Source organism: Pinus tabuliformis, chromosome 4_2 (genome assembly GCF_031772625.1).
Source record: "Pinus tabuliformis cultivar Carrire ecotype Pingquan chromosome 4_2, CPIR1, whole genome shotgun sequence".
NCBI classification, from domain to species: domain Eukaryota; kingdom Viridiplantae; phylum Streptophyta; class Pinopsida; order Pinales; family Pinaceae; genus Pinus; species Pinus tabuliformis.
In genome coordinates this window covers 83,716,671-83,731,063 of record NC_142304.1, presented here as the reverse complement: position 1 = coordinate 83,731,063, position 14,393 = coordinate 83,716,671, and positions in this window count along the sequence as shown.

Genomic DNA, 14,393 nt, shown 5'->3' with positions numbered 1-14,393 from the left:
ATCCCTATGGTTTGTTGCCATAAGTAAGTTTAGTTAGTATGTTTTTTTATAGTCAAGCCAGTCAGTTAGTCAGTCAGTTTTCAGTTTGAGTTTAGTCTTTGCATTTTGACTCCATGCCCAATCGATAAGGCTACTTGGTCTACGGTGTTCTTGACACCTCCAAGGAGCTGCCATCCCTAGTTGGAGCCAGTGTCAATGTCATTCAGTTCAACTGTCACCAGTGATCAAATATGCTCTTACAAGGTGTTGTTAGGGTGTCAAGTCAATTTTCTGTCATTTCAGTGAGTCTTCAAATAAAAATTTGGTCACTGGTTGTTGTGTCTAGGTAATTGTTTCTCCCTTCACTTACTCATGGTATTCATCACTCATCGTGGTCATTGTCTTCTTCGAGGTATCATATCTTCATTTAAATGTCTTGGGTCATGAAATGGTTAAATTCCTCATTTTAGGTCATGGTCTAGGGTTTCACTCCATGTGTCGTCATGGTACCATATGTCAAAACAAAACATGTCCATTAGTTAATCTAGTGGATAAAGGGAGTTAGCATCTTAGGGAAATCAAAATAAAGGTAAAGGTAATGTTTAATTTCAAATAAGACAAATGATGCAGTACACTACCTCGCCTCATCATTCCTCATAGGGAATATGTTTCTTGAAGTCAAGCTGTCCCTATGAGTTGCTCCACTTCTGGACAGCTTGACTTCAAGACAGTTTTTCAGTGGTTTGGAGCATGTGTTGGCAGTGCTTAAGGACTCTATTGTGTATAATACATCCTAATATTTCCAATGGTACCTTCAGATCATGATTTGGATTATTGGAAGGCATCCAAAAGTTCTCTTCAAGTTGGCACTGCTCTTTTGTCAGAAACACCCTAGGTTTTTGGAGTGACCTTGGGAAACTCATTGTTTCTCCCTCATGCAGTGTCCAAGTTACATTCGTGAGGTGTCCATCTTGTAGAAAAATTCAAGATATTTCCAACGAGATATCAAGCTCTCAATATGGAGCAATTTAATGCCTCCAAAAGTGGTTTGGAAGACATGCGCTGCACACAGAGACACTACACTACGCAGAGGCACAGTGCACAACCTAACTGTGTTGTGCACGGGACAGAGTGTCTAGAAAATGCCAAAATCTCTCCCAAATTCAATTTTTTGGCTTTTTAACCTAATTTCATTACTTCCTAAGCCAAGAAACAAGTAAGTACACCATTATTCTTCCTTCTTTGCTTTTCAAAATCATCTCATGCAATGATTTTTCCAATTAGGGTTTTGTAATGAATTTTTCATGAAAAATGATAGGTTAATGATGGCCACTTTTACTTCTTGGTTTTTAAACATGTAAAATGTTTCCCTATACCTATACACATGTTTGTTAAGCTATTTTAAACACTCAATCAACCTCAAAACAAAATTTTATCTCTCCAAAAGTGAAACCCTAGTTCATTCCTAGGGGTTTTTGTGCACTTTCACTACAAACTCTGTTTTTCCTTCTCAAAAGAAAAGTATTCCATTTATTTTATCCTCATTTTCATCAGATCTCCATAGTTCATTCCCACCTCTTTCAAACCTCCTTTTCCATTTTTTCAAACTCCACTTTCACATCACTTCATTTTCCACTCATCCCTCACTGTTTTTTCCTCTCTCCTATCATCTCGGGCTTCAAAAATGAAATGAGATTACTTCACCAAGCCATCAAAAAGACACATCAACACATCCTATGAAATTATGGTTATCAAAAAAATCAGTTGAAAGAACCAAAGCACCTAAGCCTGAGGTGACCATAATGTACAAGAGAGGAAAGAGGCTTGTGTTTGCTTCTCATGGCGAGAAAGGGGCCAAGACTTCTTCATCAACAAAACAAGGATCAGTAGCACGGGATAAATAAAAAATTGAGCATGATTTTGAGCTAGCTGATTTAGAGGTAGAGGATTAGACTTCAAGCATGCAGCATACAATCATAGATAAATACTATCAGGTCAAGGAGCTTTCAACATGGCGAGAGCTAGATACATCATTTCATTCCTTGAACAGGAAAATAGTCAGCTCAAAGCAAAGCAATTGATCATGGAAAAAGAGAAAACCAAATTACTACAGTAGGTTGGAAAGGGAAAATAAATAATAGATTCAAGTGAGCCTGAAGGAGAAAAAGGGAAAGGTGAGAGGAAAATGCCAAGAAGAAAGGGCCTAAAGAGAGAATTACAAGAAGAGGAAGAACACATCCTGTTGAATGAAGACATAGACCTAGAGGACATAATTTATCTTGAGGTCAATCAAGACAAGGAGTATTGGCTCAACATGGTGAATGAACACTTGGAGAAGCTCCTTGAGAAGGCAATTAGAGATAATCAGTTTCCTAGGCATATGGCACACCACTACCAGGCTCAAAACATGATCTATAATGTCAAGGTAAAGCATATTGAAAACAAGCTCAAAGAAGCCAAAAAGGACCAAAAGGATGAGGAAAACTTGGAGATGCTTGATGAAGCATCTATGAAGGTTTAACGTACGTAATTTTACAGCTTCTAGCCAATTTTGAACCAATTCTGAGCACTTTTAGTTTTTTGTGAATTTTGGAGCTAAATTCAGAGAATCATCAGGCGTTGTGCTTTTTCCTCGGGCATCTATTTCAGGAAAGGTATAAATTTTTAAAAATATCTTTCCATCCTCTAAAATCCCATTTGCTCATATTTTACATAGGTGGCTCAGTTTTGGATAAAAGTGCAAAAAAATGGTGAAACACTAGCATTCTGGACCCTTTTTTAACAAGCGTTGCGCACCTGGGATGACCTTGGGAGAATGGATTTTTTAAGGCCTTCCCATGGTCCAAATTCCAAAATTCAAAGTGTTATGGAAACTCGACTTGAAGGGCTCATTGACTGTTCTCTCAGATTTACATGTTTACCTCTGGAAGGCACATCAAAATCAGCTCAAAGTTGGCACTGTGCTTCTGCACTTTTCTGTGTTTTAATTTGTAAATTTCACTATGTAAAATTTCTAGTTTTCAGTTTGTCTTGGTCAAATTCAAACCTATTTATGTAATGGCACTAGTTTCAAGGCTAGGTGATGTAGGCATGAATAAATGTACATCATAGGTTGTTTTTTATTTTTATTACGCCTCATAAAGGAAGAAAACTCCTAAACAAACTCTCCATGAAGTGTTTGAGTTTCACCTTCTCACTCTTACCTGTTGGTTGAGAGAATCTTGGAGTCAGTTCCTCCACCAAGGAATTCAACTCCTAAAGGTGGGAAAGTAGTCTAGGAGAGTCTATATGTATCATTTTCTCTTCAGGAGAAGAGGGTTGGACTTTTTGTGGAGGAGACTTGCATGTAATCATCTTTGCAGCTAATACAGAGACAGTTGTGGCTATTTTCATGGAACTCTAGCCCAGTGAGTTCATGGTGTTTGTTCTTCATTCTATTTGTTTTCTAATAGTTAAAACATATTTATCTAAATAATATCTCTTCTTTCTATTGATGCCTTACAGTGAAATATACAAAATTCTTGTTTTCTTGTTTCTCAAGCCCTGTTTATCTGGTCTTCATAGTTATATCTATGTCTTCCTATACTAATGAAATCATGTTTACTTATGGTCATTAGTTTCTTCTACACTTTCTCATCTACACTACATTGACAATATTCTAAATACACCATGGCTTCTGATATCTAGCTCCTTCTCATATTTTCTTCTGCACTCCTACAGCCTAGACCTATTTGTGGCTCCAAACCCTAGTCCAGCAAACCCTAAAATCCAAATTTTCACAAACACATAAACAATTATATATATCTAGCCTAAGATTCATTTGCTTTAAAGTCATATCATTGATAAGAAACTTATATAGATCCCTCTCATCCTCAGTAGGGCTAGCTATTAAGTTTAAGTGGTTTGAGGTTAGCCTTCTCGATTTCCTTTTTAGCTTGGGAAATTTAAGGACTAACACATTGATGCTAATTGGGCTAGAAATTTTATTGACAAGAAGAGGACATCAAGGTGTTGTTTTAGTTTGGGTTCTGCCATGATATCCTTGATGAGGAGGAAGTATAAGTTTGCTACCTTTAGTACTATTGAGGTTGAGTATAGTGGTGCCAATATGGCAAGTTGTGAGGTTGTATGGTTGAGGAAGCTCTTTGGAGAGTTGTTCAAGAAGATATTGGATATGAAAAATATATATTGTGACAAGAAGAGAGGGATCCATTTGGAAAAAACATTTGTGTTCCATGATAATTCGTAGCACATTTGGATTAGGTATCACTACCTTCAATATATGGTTTAGAGAGGACCAGTGAGACTCCATCACATTTCGATAAATTAGTAGATAGAAAACATACTCACCAAGGCTTTATTGAAAGGGAAATTCTTGGTCTTCAAAGAGCAACTTGGACTGTTGGATGTGACTGTCCTAGGTAAGGGTCTTGGTTGGTCAAGGAAACTGAGCTATGATATTCCCTCCTGTCTGAGATCCCAGGGAGAAGAACTGAGATGGAGAGCTCCCGGGGTTGATGGAACTTGTGGATAATAGGTGTGTCTGATCCTTACCTCATGTAAGTGTGTGTCTCTCCTATTGTCATTGTGGGGTGCGTTTGATCCTTACATCTCATGGTAAGTGTGTATCTCCCCCAAGTACCTTGGGTGTGTTTGATCCTTTCCTTGCATTGTAATTGTGTATCTCCCTAAGGTGGTGGATGCAGGTGTTCTACCATTTGACTATTGAGGGTCAAGGTGGCAAGATCAGTGGACAATAGGATAGTTGTGATCCTTACATCACTGTAAGTAGTATCTTACCTATTGTCCTTGGATATAGGGTGGTAGCCAGAGCTCCCCTACGATGATTCTTCTTCTTTATATACAATAGTGTTCAATAGATGAGTAGAGACAAGATATGACTTGATTCAATGATGTCTATGATGGGATAGTTGAGATGGAAGTTATGATGCAGTCGGAAATTTCTCCCTAACTAAGAGGGAGTGTTAATTTGGCAGCTTAGCGATAAATTCCCTCAATTGGACAACCTTCCTAATCAAGAAGGCCCCCCCTTTTCCCTTGGAATAATATAATTTGGTCAAGGAAAAATATAATTTTTAATGATGGAACCACATGTGCGCAAAAGTACAGGTCAACCTAAATTTAAAATTGGTTGTCCTCCAAAGCATATAAATACACCTCAAGATCACCTCATTTAGACATAGTCATACCTCAACATATCTTGTCTCTCTTCTTGTGATTGGTTCATACAGGGCTAAAATTTTGAGGTATGAGTTCGTCCATGCAAAGGGAAGGAGGTAGTTCTAATTTTCTGCATTGAATTTACTGTTTGGGCAGTCATTGACTACTTTTGACTTGATGTTTTGACTTGGTAAATTTTAATTTTTGGAGGCCAAATTCTTTGTTGAAGGAACCAAAATTTTCTAGGAACTTTAACTTGGGTTGATGCAGGCATGTTGAGTTAAGTTTGACCATAGAATTATGAAGTTTGACTGTATACTTTCTATCTCCTTTGACCAGCTTTTGGCACTATTTTGACAAATCTTGACCAGCAAGGAAGGCTGAATATTTTTAGTGTTGACCAATCTCATTTGGAGGAGGTTTGGTTGTTGAATTGTGGACTAGTTACAACACCATTTGTTTTTGTTGACTTCGACAAAAATTGCACATTTGACTTGTTGACCCAATTTGACTTTAAGGATCATTTTTTGTATATTGGTTGGTTGATCTCTCTGATAGCCAAATTTTTTGACCTTTGACTCTTATTTTTGAATTGGAACTTTGTATCTCGCTACTCAATATTTGATGGCAATCTAATAGAAGAAGAATTTTGAAAGGGTTTTCCCCCTTCTGGGGTTTTTCCCTAGTCTTTGACCAAATCTTGCGTCTATTTTCGTTCCTCTTGGTTGTCTTGTATTGTGTATTGAATTTATTTTGTATTGGATTTATTGTTATATCTACAATTTCTAATTTTCGTTGGAAGATTATTATTTTTTTAAGTTATTGCTAATTGATGAAAAAAATGGTCTAAGTGATTGTGCACGCATAGAACAATGGAAAATTAACATTCCTTTGTGATCTGAGGAGGGGTCAAGGGACTAGTACGTTCCATTTGAAAAGCATTGAAATAGATCTTAAGGGACTGAATAAATCTCACATTAGGTCCATCCTTCAAGTTACCCTCTATAATAAACGTTGTGGTATTGATCCTTAGTCATGGTTAGAACAAGCCGGCCACAATGATAATTTTGATCAAACTCAAATCCTCAACAACATTATTCTAGTTCCACTGTATGTTTATAAGCTTTGGTAGACCCATGAATCTTGTTGGAAGTATAGTAAGTTGCATCACAAGCATGAAACTCTAAACATAATAGTGTGCAATGTAGCCACCATCTATTGTTTTCAGACTTTGGTCATGTCCTTCATGACTTCAACATTGTAACATTATTTTACATTGTCGCAACAATATATCCCAGGATAGGTTGAATCCCATGCATATGAGAGGTCATAAAAAGAAACCACAAAAGTAACTAGAAGAGGCTTCAAGTAGTTGTTTCATTCATTTGTATAAAAGGATTTCAATTTGACAAACTAATTAGAGTTAACTTTTCCTAGGAGGTCAGATTCCATTGCTCATTCCAATTGGAATGAATTATCGATAATTTAGAGGGTTGGATTTGATAAGAACAAAATCATGCTCTGTAGGATTTTAACATACGACATCAGGTTTTTGAGACCTACGGTTTACCAAACTGAACTAAGAGTGCTTTCTTGAATATCTGGAGATAAAGGAAAAATACCTTTTGTTAATACTCTTAGAGCCAAATTCTTTTGCATATGATACAATTCAATTATTTGATATTCCCATCGAATCAATATCAATTGATCTTGCATTCATTTCTTTCCATAGAAAAGAAGGGAAAGGTAGGGATGATAGTATTTGAACCTGCAACATTTTGTACCCAAAACAAACATGATACCAAGCTGCAATTGGATAAATGATCCTGAAATATCTTCCTATTTCATTGGCCTCCTACTTTTCCTGGGATGTTAGATTCCATTGCTCATTCCAATTAGAATGAGTTCTCAATAATTTATAGGGTTGGCTTTGATAGGAACATAATCATGCTCTATAGGATTTTAACCTACGACATCAGGTTTTGGAGACCTATATTCTACCGAACTAAACTAAGAGCACTTTCTTGAATATTCAGAGATAAAGGATAAATACCTTTTGTTGATACTCTTAAAGCCAATCACTTCCCCATTTGATATGATTCAATTATTTAATTTTTATATCTGAGCTGATAATTTCTCATAATTATTCTTGATATTATACCTAGAATGACATAACATCTATGATTTGGTAGTGTTACACAGTAATTTGTCACCATTTGTCACCGTCCCTGTCACCCCTCTCCTGCACTTTGGAGGACTCATTCCGGGACCTGTGAGAAGTGACATAACTTGAAAACACTTTCATTATATTCCTCTAAGTATGGACTTCATCTGCCCTGAAGACATCTCCTGCAGAATATCCTTAAAAAGTTCCTTTTTTCCATTAGCGCGGATCCACAGTGCACTACTCGCGCCAATAGGGGAAATTCTCCAAAGAGGACGCGCCAGTTGGCGCTCTGTCTCAGAGATATACTCGTGCCAACCGAGTTTGGGAAAGCTTTTTAACAAACGCACGCGCGAAGGTTCTTTCCTTTCGACTCATGAAGCTTTTTAAGGATAATGTCAATCCCATGGATGTCGTGATTAATATTATCTCCCTTTCCTCTATCCATAATAGCTTTTTGAGAATAAACCCAATCCCATATATGGTGTGATTGATCTTATCTCCTTATCCTCCATCTATAAAAGCTTGTTCCATTGCCTTTGACAAGCTAGTTCGAGCATAGGGAGAATTATACTTTCAGAAGTCTAAGAGATTGTTGTAAGAGTCTTCTTTGCATTCATAATCAAAGAGAGAGAGGCTTGTTCCCAATCCCGACAAGCTTTGCAAGGCATATGTAGATGATCACCCATCCAAAGGAGGATTTGACGTCAGAACTATGGTTGTATTCTTCTTTGTTGTTTATCAATAATAGATGACTATCATTATCGTTCCACTCTTGTTATTCATTGTAATGATGTTTGAGTTATATCTTTTCTGACCGATATATAATTGCATCTATTGGATTTTATGCTTGTATTTGTGTTGTTCTTTGCATGTGCAGGTGTCCATTCACGAATATCGTGGGGATCGTGACCGGCTGGAGCAAAGGAACGAGAGCAGCGACTCTTCTACGAATATTAGCGTTGGAATCCAAGTAGGCTCTCATCATCCACCTTTAATTTGCAATTAGGAACTTGCGTGATAACATTGTTTGATTATTGCTAGACTCGATCTGGGCTAGTGGGGATCCCCTCTGTCCGCAGAGGGGATTTACCTTGCCAACAATTTGGCGACTCCACTGGGGATGCTATTTGTTCTTTGATTTGTAAACTTTGGACGGAGCCTGAAGTATGGCCAGATAGCCTTCGAAACGCTATCGCTCTGCATTAGCAAAGTAGATCAACGCCACTTCAGTCAATCTTCGGTTTGGTTTACGAACCGAAAAACTTGGAGTTTGTCTTGCACTTTGGTTTTCTCTTGTTTTGCTTGCTTACATAAGCTTTCTGGGTTGAATTTTTAGTCATCTCCCACTGCCTGGTCTGTCTGGATACTGTTGATTGAGCCTTGGACTGCTTGTTTTTATTTTTAAGCTAGCAAACTTGATTAGCATGATTTTTTTCCTGACAGTCGCGCCAGTGGGTGCATGTTGCACAAAAAAAACTCGTGCCAATCCCTTAAAAGCGCGAGTTACAGCCTGACAGTCGCGCCCGGCCTGTGAACTTTTCCAGTTTGCTTGTTTGGAAGCCTTCTGAGCTTGGATTTCTATCTTGTCACATATTTTAAAACTACTGGAGTGTGTCAAAGCTTTGTTTGACTGGTTTTGACCTTCATCCTTCGGGTGTTTGCCTCTTTCCATCGATTTCACATTCCAGCCCTAGGGCATCTAGTGGCTTTGGGCTTCGAGCCTTCCGTGGGAGTTTTTAGTTCTTTGATTGTCCAGTCGACTTCTTGGCTACTTTTTGCACTTGTTCAGTGATTGTTAAAACTTTTTATTGTGTTATTCGAGTGATTTACCTCTTTTTCGCTTGGCTTCGTTTGGGCTTAGATCACATAGCTCATTGAGGCCTTTTTGAACTTTTCCAGTTTGCTTGTTTGGAAGCCTTCTAAGCTTGGATTTCTGTCTTGTCACATCTTTTTCAACTACTGGAGTGTGTCAGAGCTTTGTGTGACTGGTTTTGACCTTCATCCTTCAGGTGTTTGCCTCTTTACATCGATTTCACATTCCACCCCTAGGGCATCTAGTGGCTTTGTGCATCGAGCCTTCCGTGGGAGTTTTTGGTTCTTTGATTGTCCAGTCGACTTCTTGGCTATTTTTTGCACTTGTTCAGTGATTGTTAAAACTTTTTATTGTGTTATTCGAGCGATTTACCTCTTTTCTCTTGGCTTCGTTTGGGCTTAGATCACATAGCTCATTGAGGTCTTTGTGAACTTTTCCAGTTTGCTTGTTTGGAAGCCTTCTGAGCTTGGATTTCAGTCTTGTCACATCTTTTTCAACTACTGGAGTGTGTCAGAGCTTTGTTTGACTGGTATTGACCTTCATCCTTCGGGTGTTTGCCTCTTTCCATCGATGTCACATTCCATCCCTAGGGCATCTAGTGGCTTTGTGCATCGAGCCTTCCGTGCGAGTTTTTGGTTCTTTGATTGTCCAGTCAACTTCTTGGCTACTTTTTGCACTTGTTCAGTGATTGTTAAAACTTTTTATTGTGTTATTCGAGCGATTTACCTCTTTTTCGCTTGGCTTCGTTTGGGCTTAGATCACATAGCTCATTGAGGTCTTTGTGATTTTTCTTGGTTTGAAAGATTCCCTTGGTGTTTTAGGGACTTGATTGTGTTTTCATTGAGTGAAATTTGTCTCTTTTACTCTTTGTTATTATCTCTCAAAATTTGTTTAGTGCACTTTTCCATCGAAAAGAAAACGAACAATCTCTTTTGCTTTGAATTAGTTAATGGAAATTAGAGTTTTTCGTTGTTGTTAGTGATTAGTGACTTTAAAGAAAAGTTTCGTTTATTTCCATTAGCTGCATTAGAGTCATTGTTGATTGTTTTATGATCATTTTGTTTGATTGAAATATCTCAACTCTCTCGTAGCTAGCGTTCATCGAATGAAATGATATATTTTGGCATATAGCTTGCATTTAGGAAATTGTGAGAGATTACATATGGTAGGGCCTGGAAACTGAAACCTAATCAAAGATCAACCGTAAAATGAACTGAATGAATCTAAAAACGCATTGGAACTTAACGCATACATCTAGAGGTCTAGGCTAGAGACGTGTTCCGGCGTCGTTAAACCTAGTCACTTTTGTTTCACATTAAGGTTGGGTGATTCCTCCTTTTGTGACTCAATAGTGTTCTAGCACAGATTTGTGCTCCCACGTACCATCGAGTATATGGGGAGACCCCACTAAGTTATCATCCTTTATCCACAGGAAACCGTGTCTGCTGCCTTACAAGCTGTAACGCACTGAACACAACATTCGAGAAGATTGATTGTCGTATGGAAAGTCCTTGGTTTTCATATGATTTCCAAGGTGTATATGCAGTTTTACGAATTTGTTTAGTAAACCCTTTGCCTAGTTTCTCCAGAGTAGTCACTTTTGATCCTTTTCGGACTCCCTAAAAGAAAAGGCTCATCTGAGCATTTGTCACTTCGAGCTCATTAAACATTCGAAGGCGACTAGAGTCATCTTTTTGTCCTTTTATCAACTCCTAAAAAATGAAAAGGTCCAGTTATGTCCTTGCGTCTTAAAATTTATTCGGCCACGATTCACATCTACCCAGTTATATCTTGTTTGTGTTAGTTTGAGTAGGGTTCTTTCTTGTTTGTGATGGCAACTTTTCCGAAGTTTACTAACCCAAGCACCCCTTCTGACGGGAACCCTAGTCATTTCGCTCCGTTTGGGAATCTTGGTGCTCCTTACATGGCAACGTTGTCTCTCCCAGGGTTAACTGTTGGGTTGCCTGTTTGGTTGTTCTCAACCTCTTTGGTCCCTGCCGTTTCAACTTCTGGTCAATTAGTCCCTCCACCTGAACAACATCATGTTGATTCTAAGGTGGACCTCTCCCCTTCTTCGCCTGCTTCTATGTCCTCATATTCTACTTCGCCTGGTGAAAGTCTTGATTCGAGTATCCAGGTGGCTAAGAAGAAGAAGAAGAAGAAGACGAAGAAGAAGAAGTCTCCTAAGGGAGAGGCTAAAAGTGCAACTACTCCCTCGAGTACACCTTCAATCGGGCCACCTTCTGCTCCTCCGCGGAAGGTCAAATTTCCTTGTAGATTATGCAAGGAGGACCATCTTCTTCGTGATTGTCCTGGCATTCCCAGGGTCTTAGACGTATGGTCTCGTGATCCGGCCCGCCCCTCATCGTCCTATGGAGCTCACGGTAATGCTACCCTATCAGCTGGAAATGGTAAGGGAAAAGGGAAGATTTGAATCCCCTGTAGACTCTATGAAGGCAATCATCCCCTTCACCTTTGTCCACTCATGAATAAAGCCTCTGTTGTCTTGGAAAGTCTCGCAGTTCCCTCACCCCAACTTCCCGATGGATATCAATGTCTCTCTGCAGCCGGAAATCGTCCCCCTGTTGACAAAGAGATTGATTCAAATTCTTCTCTTGTCCAGGCCTCTCTTCCCGAACCTAGATGTGCCAAGCCTGTTCCAGACCAACCATTGGTTGGAAAGAGTGTCGACTCGGGTTTCCCTCCCGTCGATCACTCTATGTTGGAAGAGCATAATTCCCATGTTCTTCTCGTCTCCTCAGATTCTCCTGAGTTAGGAAATGACTCTCCTATCCCAGCTGCTCCCGAGAGTCTTGCTTCGGTCCCTTTAGAGCACGGAGGCAATCATACGATTCTCCCGCCAAGTAGTTCAGCCGTTTCCTTTGACTGGAGTCGTTTGACCACCTCCCGCCTTCCATCCCATGTGCCTTTCTGGGTCACGGTACACGCCTATAATAAAGCGATACCTGGCACTGTTTTGGATGAGGGTGCATCTGTCAGTCTTATGCCTGCCACTACTTGGCAAGCTTTGGGTTCCCCACAGCTTGTGCCCGTCGCGCCGAATCTGATGGCTTTTGATGGAGGAACTAGTCAACCATTAGGGATCCTTCCAAAGTTCCCTATTACTTTGGGAGGCAAAACCGTCTATATAGACGTATCGGTTACCCAAGGTGCTTTAGATTTCAGTCTTCTCCTTGGTCGTGACTATGTTTATGCCATGGGGGCCCTTGTCTCTTCACTTTTCCGTGTGGTTTGCTTTCCACACGATGGAAGAATCATGACTATAGATCAATTATCATTTGTTTGTCCCCGGGTGCCTCCTGTGCAATTGTCATACCCTCCTGGCTTTCCTCCACCAGTTGCATCTGCCCCACCACAGATCAACTATGTGGCCACTTATCCCATGCCTATATCCAGTGATGGCATCGTCGTGCATAGTGTCCTGGGCGCATTGGGCCCTGACTTCCAAGATGTTATACTTCCATCGGGAGTGGCACTCTTGGAAACCCCGACTTCCTGTTCATTATGATGAAGTTCGGACAGAGCATAGTTCATTTTCCTATGTCAAGCTCCTTAAAAAATGAAACTAGGCTTGGGTGGAGCATAGTTCGTTTTCCTATGTCAAGCTCCTTAAAAAATGAAACTAGGTCTGGCCGAGCATAGTTCGTTTTCCTATGTCAAGCTCCTTAAAAAATGAAACTAGGTCTGGCCGAGCATAGTTCCTGATCTTGTGTCAAGCTCATTAAAAAATGAAATAAGGGTTATGAGGATAGTTCTTTTCCTAGGTCAACCTCATTAAAAAATGAAACATCTCCTCCTTTCCAAATCGAGTCTTTGATTAAGATCTTGTAAAATACAAGTCGATTATTTCATAGATCTCGAGAGTGAACCTTCATCACATCCACTTTGTTGAATGCAATGAAGCTTGGGGGGCATGTACCTCGATTTGCGTTATTATGCTGGGGGCATGCGAACTAATAACAAGCATAGTTTTTCATTTCAAGCTTGTGTAAACATGAAACCGAATCTAAGAAGAGTTCTCCATGGTTCAAGCTTGTGTAAAAATGAACCCATACCTGATTTACATCTCGTGATTGCCTTTTATCTGCTAAATTCTGTTAGATGAGCCTTGGTTGTTTCATTCCATCGCCACCATCTATTTGGCCGATCATATGCTTTCACTTGGTTTTTTATCCTTTCCCGGGGAACCGCAGCGATGAGTGGTTTTATTAGCCAGCCTCTTGACCATTACATGTTTTGAGTAGTTCCACCATTGTCAGAACCAGTTGCTACCCTTTATACCACTCGTTCCTCTAGGATGAGTCTCCTTTAAGCTCTTTTCAGACTCGTAAAAGATGAAAAGATTTCCAAGTAGTTTTCCCTTTTTGACTCATTAAAGAGAATAAAAATGGAGGTCTACTTTCAGCTCTTTTCCGACCGTTTAAAGACGAAAATATCGCCGAGTTATCCATCTTGACTCGTTAAACGTAAATAAGAGGCGATCGTCTTTAAACTCTTTTTCGACCGTGTAAAAACGAAAAGATCGTCGGACCCTTGTCGTTTCAGGTTCATTAACGGTTACGAAGCGACGTGGCTTCGATCGCTTTTTTACTTTTTCAGGTTGAAATCACTACTCATGAAAAGTACTCCTTGATCGTAATGGTCGGGCGGTTCTTTCGAGAATTGTTTTATACTTTTTCGGGCTCGAGAGACACAACTTTACAAAAAAGGACACCCTTGGAGTTTTATTTTCTGTTGTTTTTTCAAACTCTCTAAACATGAAAAGACATCGAGTTCTTCCTCTGTCAGACTCGTTAAAACTTGATGACATTGGAGTCCGTCGAGATGACGCTTTACAAGCATATGCTATCCTTGTCAAGCTTGTTAATAAAAATAACTGGGGTACTCGCCAGAAATGGTGGGGGAAAATGGAACCATAATTATTGTCATGTCGACAGTATGTCGCTCTTGAACATGGCACTTTATTTGCATTCGTGTCTGGGTGGGGACATCTCATCTCGTTTTTCACTTGCCTCCGTGGGTTTGGGTGATCCTGTTTGACCTCTCATCTGCTCATTGCCTCGTCACCATGACCTTTGATCCATTGCTGTCAAATACTGCCAAGTCCACTGTCATGCCACCAATATGTTCAAGAGAAGTTGACCTCTGCAGAATAACAACCTCCCTCTGATAGCTCACATAATTCTGATTCACCACAACATTCTTCCTCTGTCTCGTGTCGATGATGTGGGA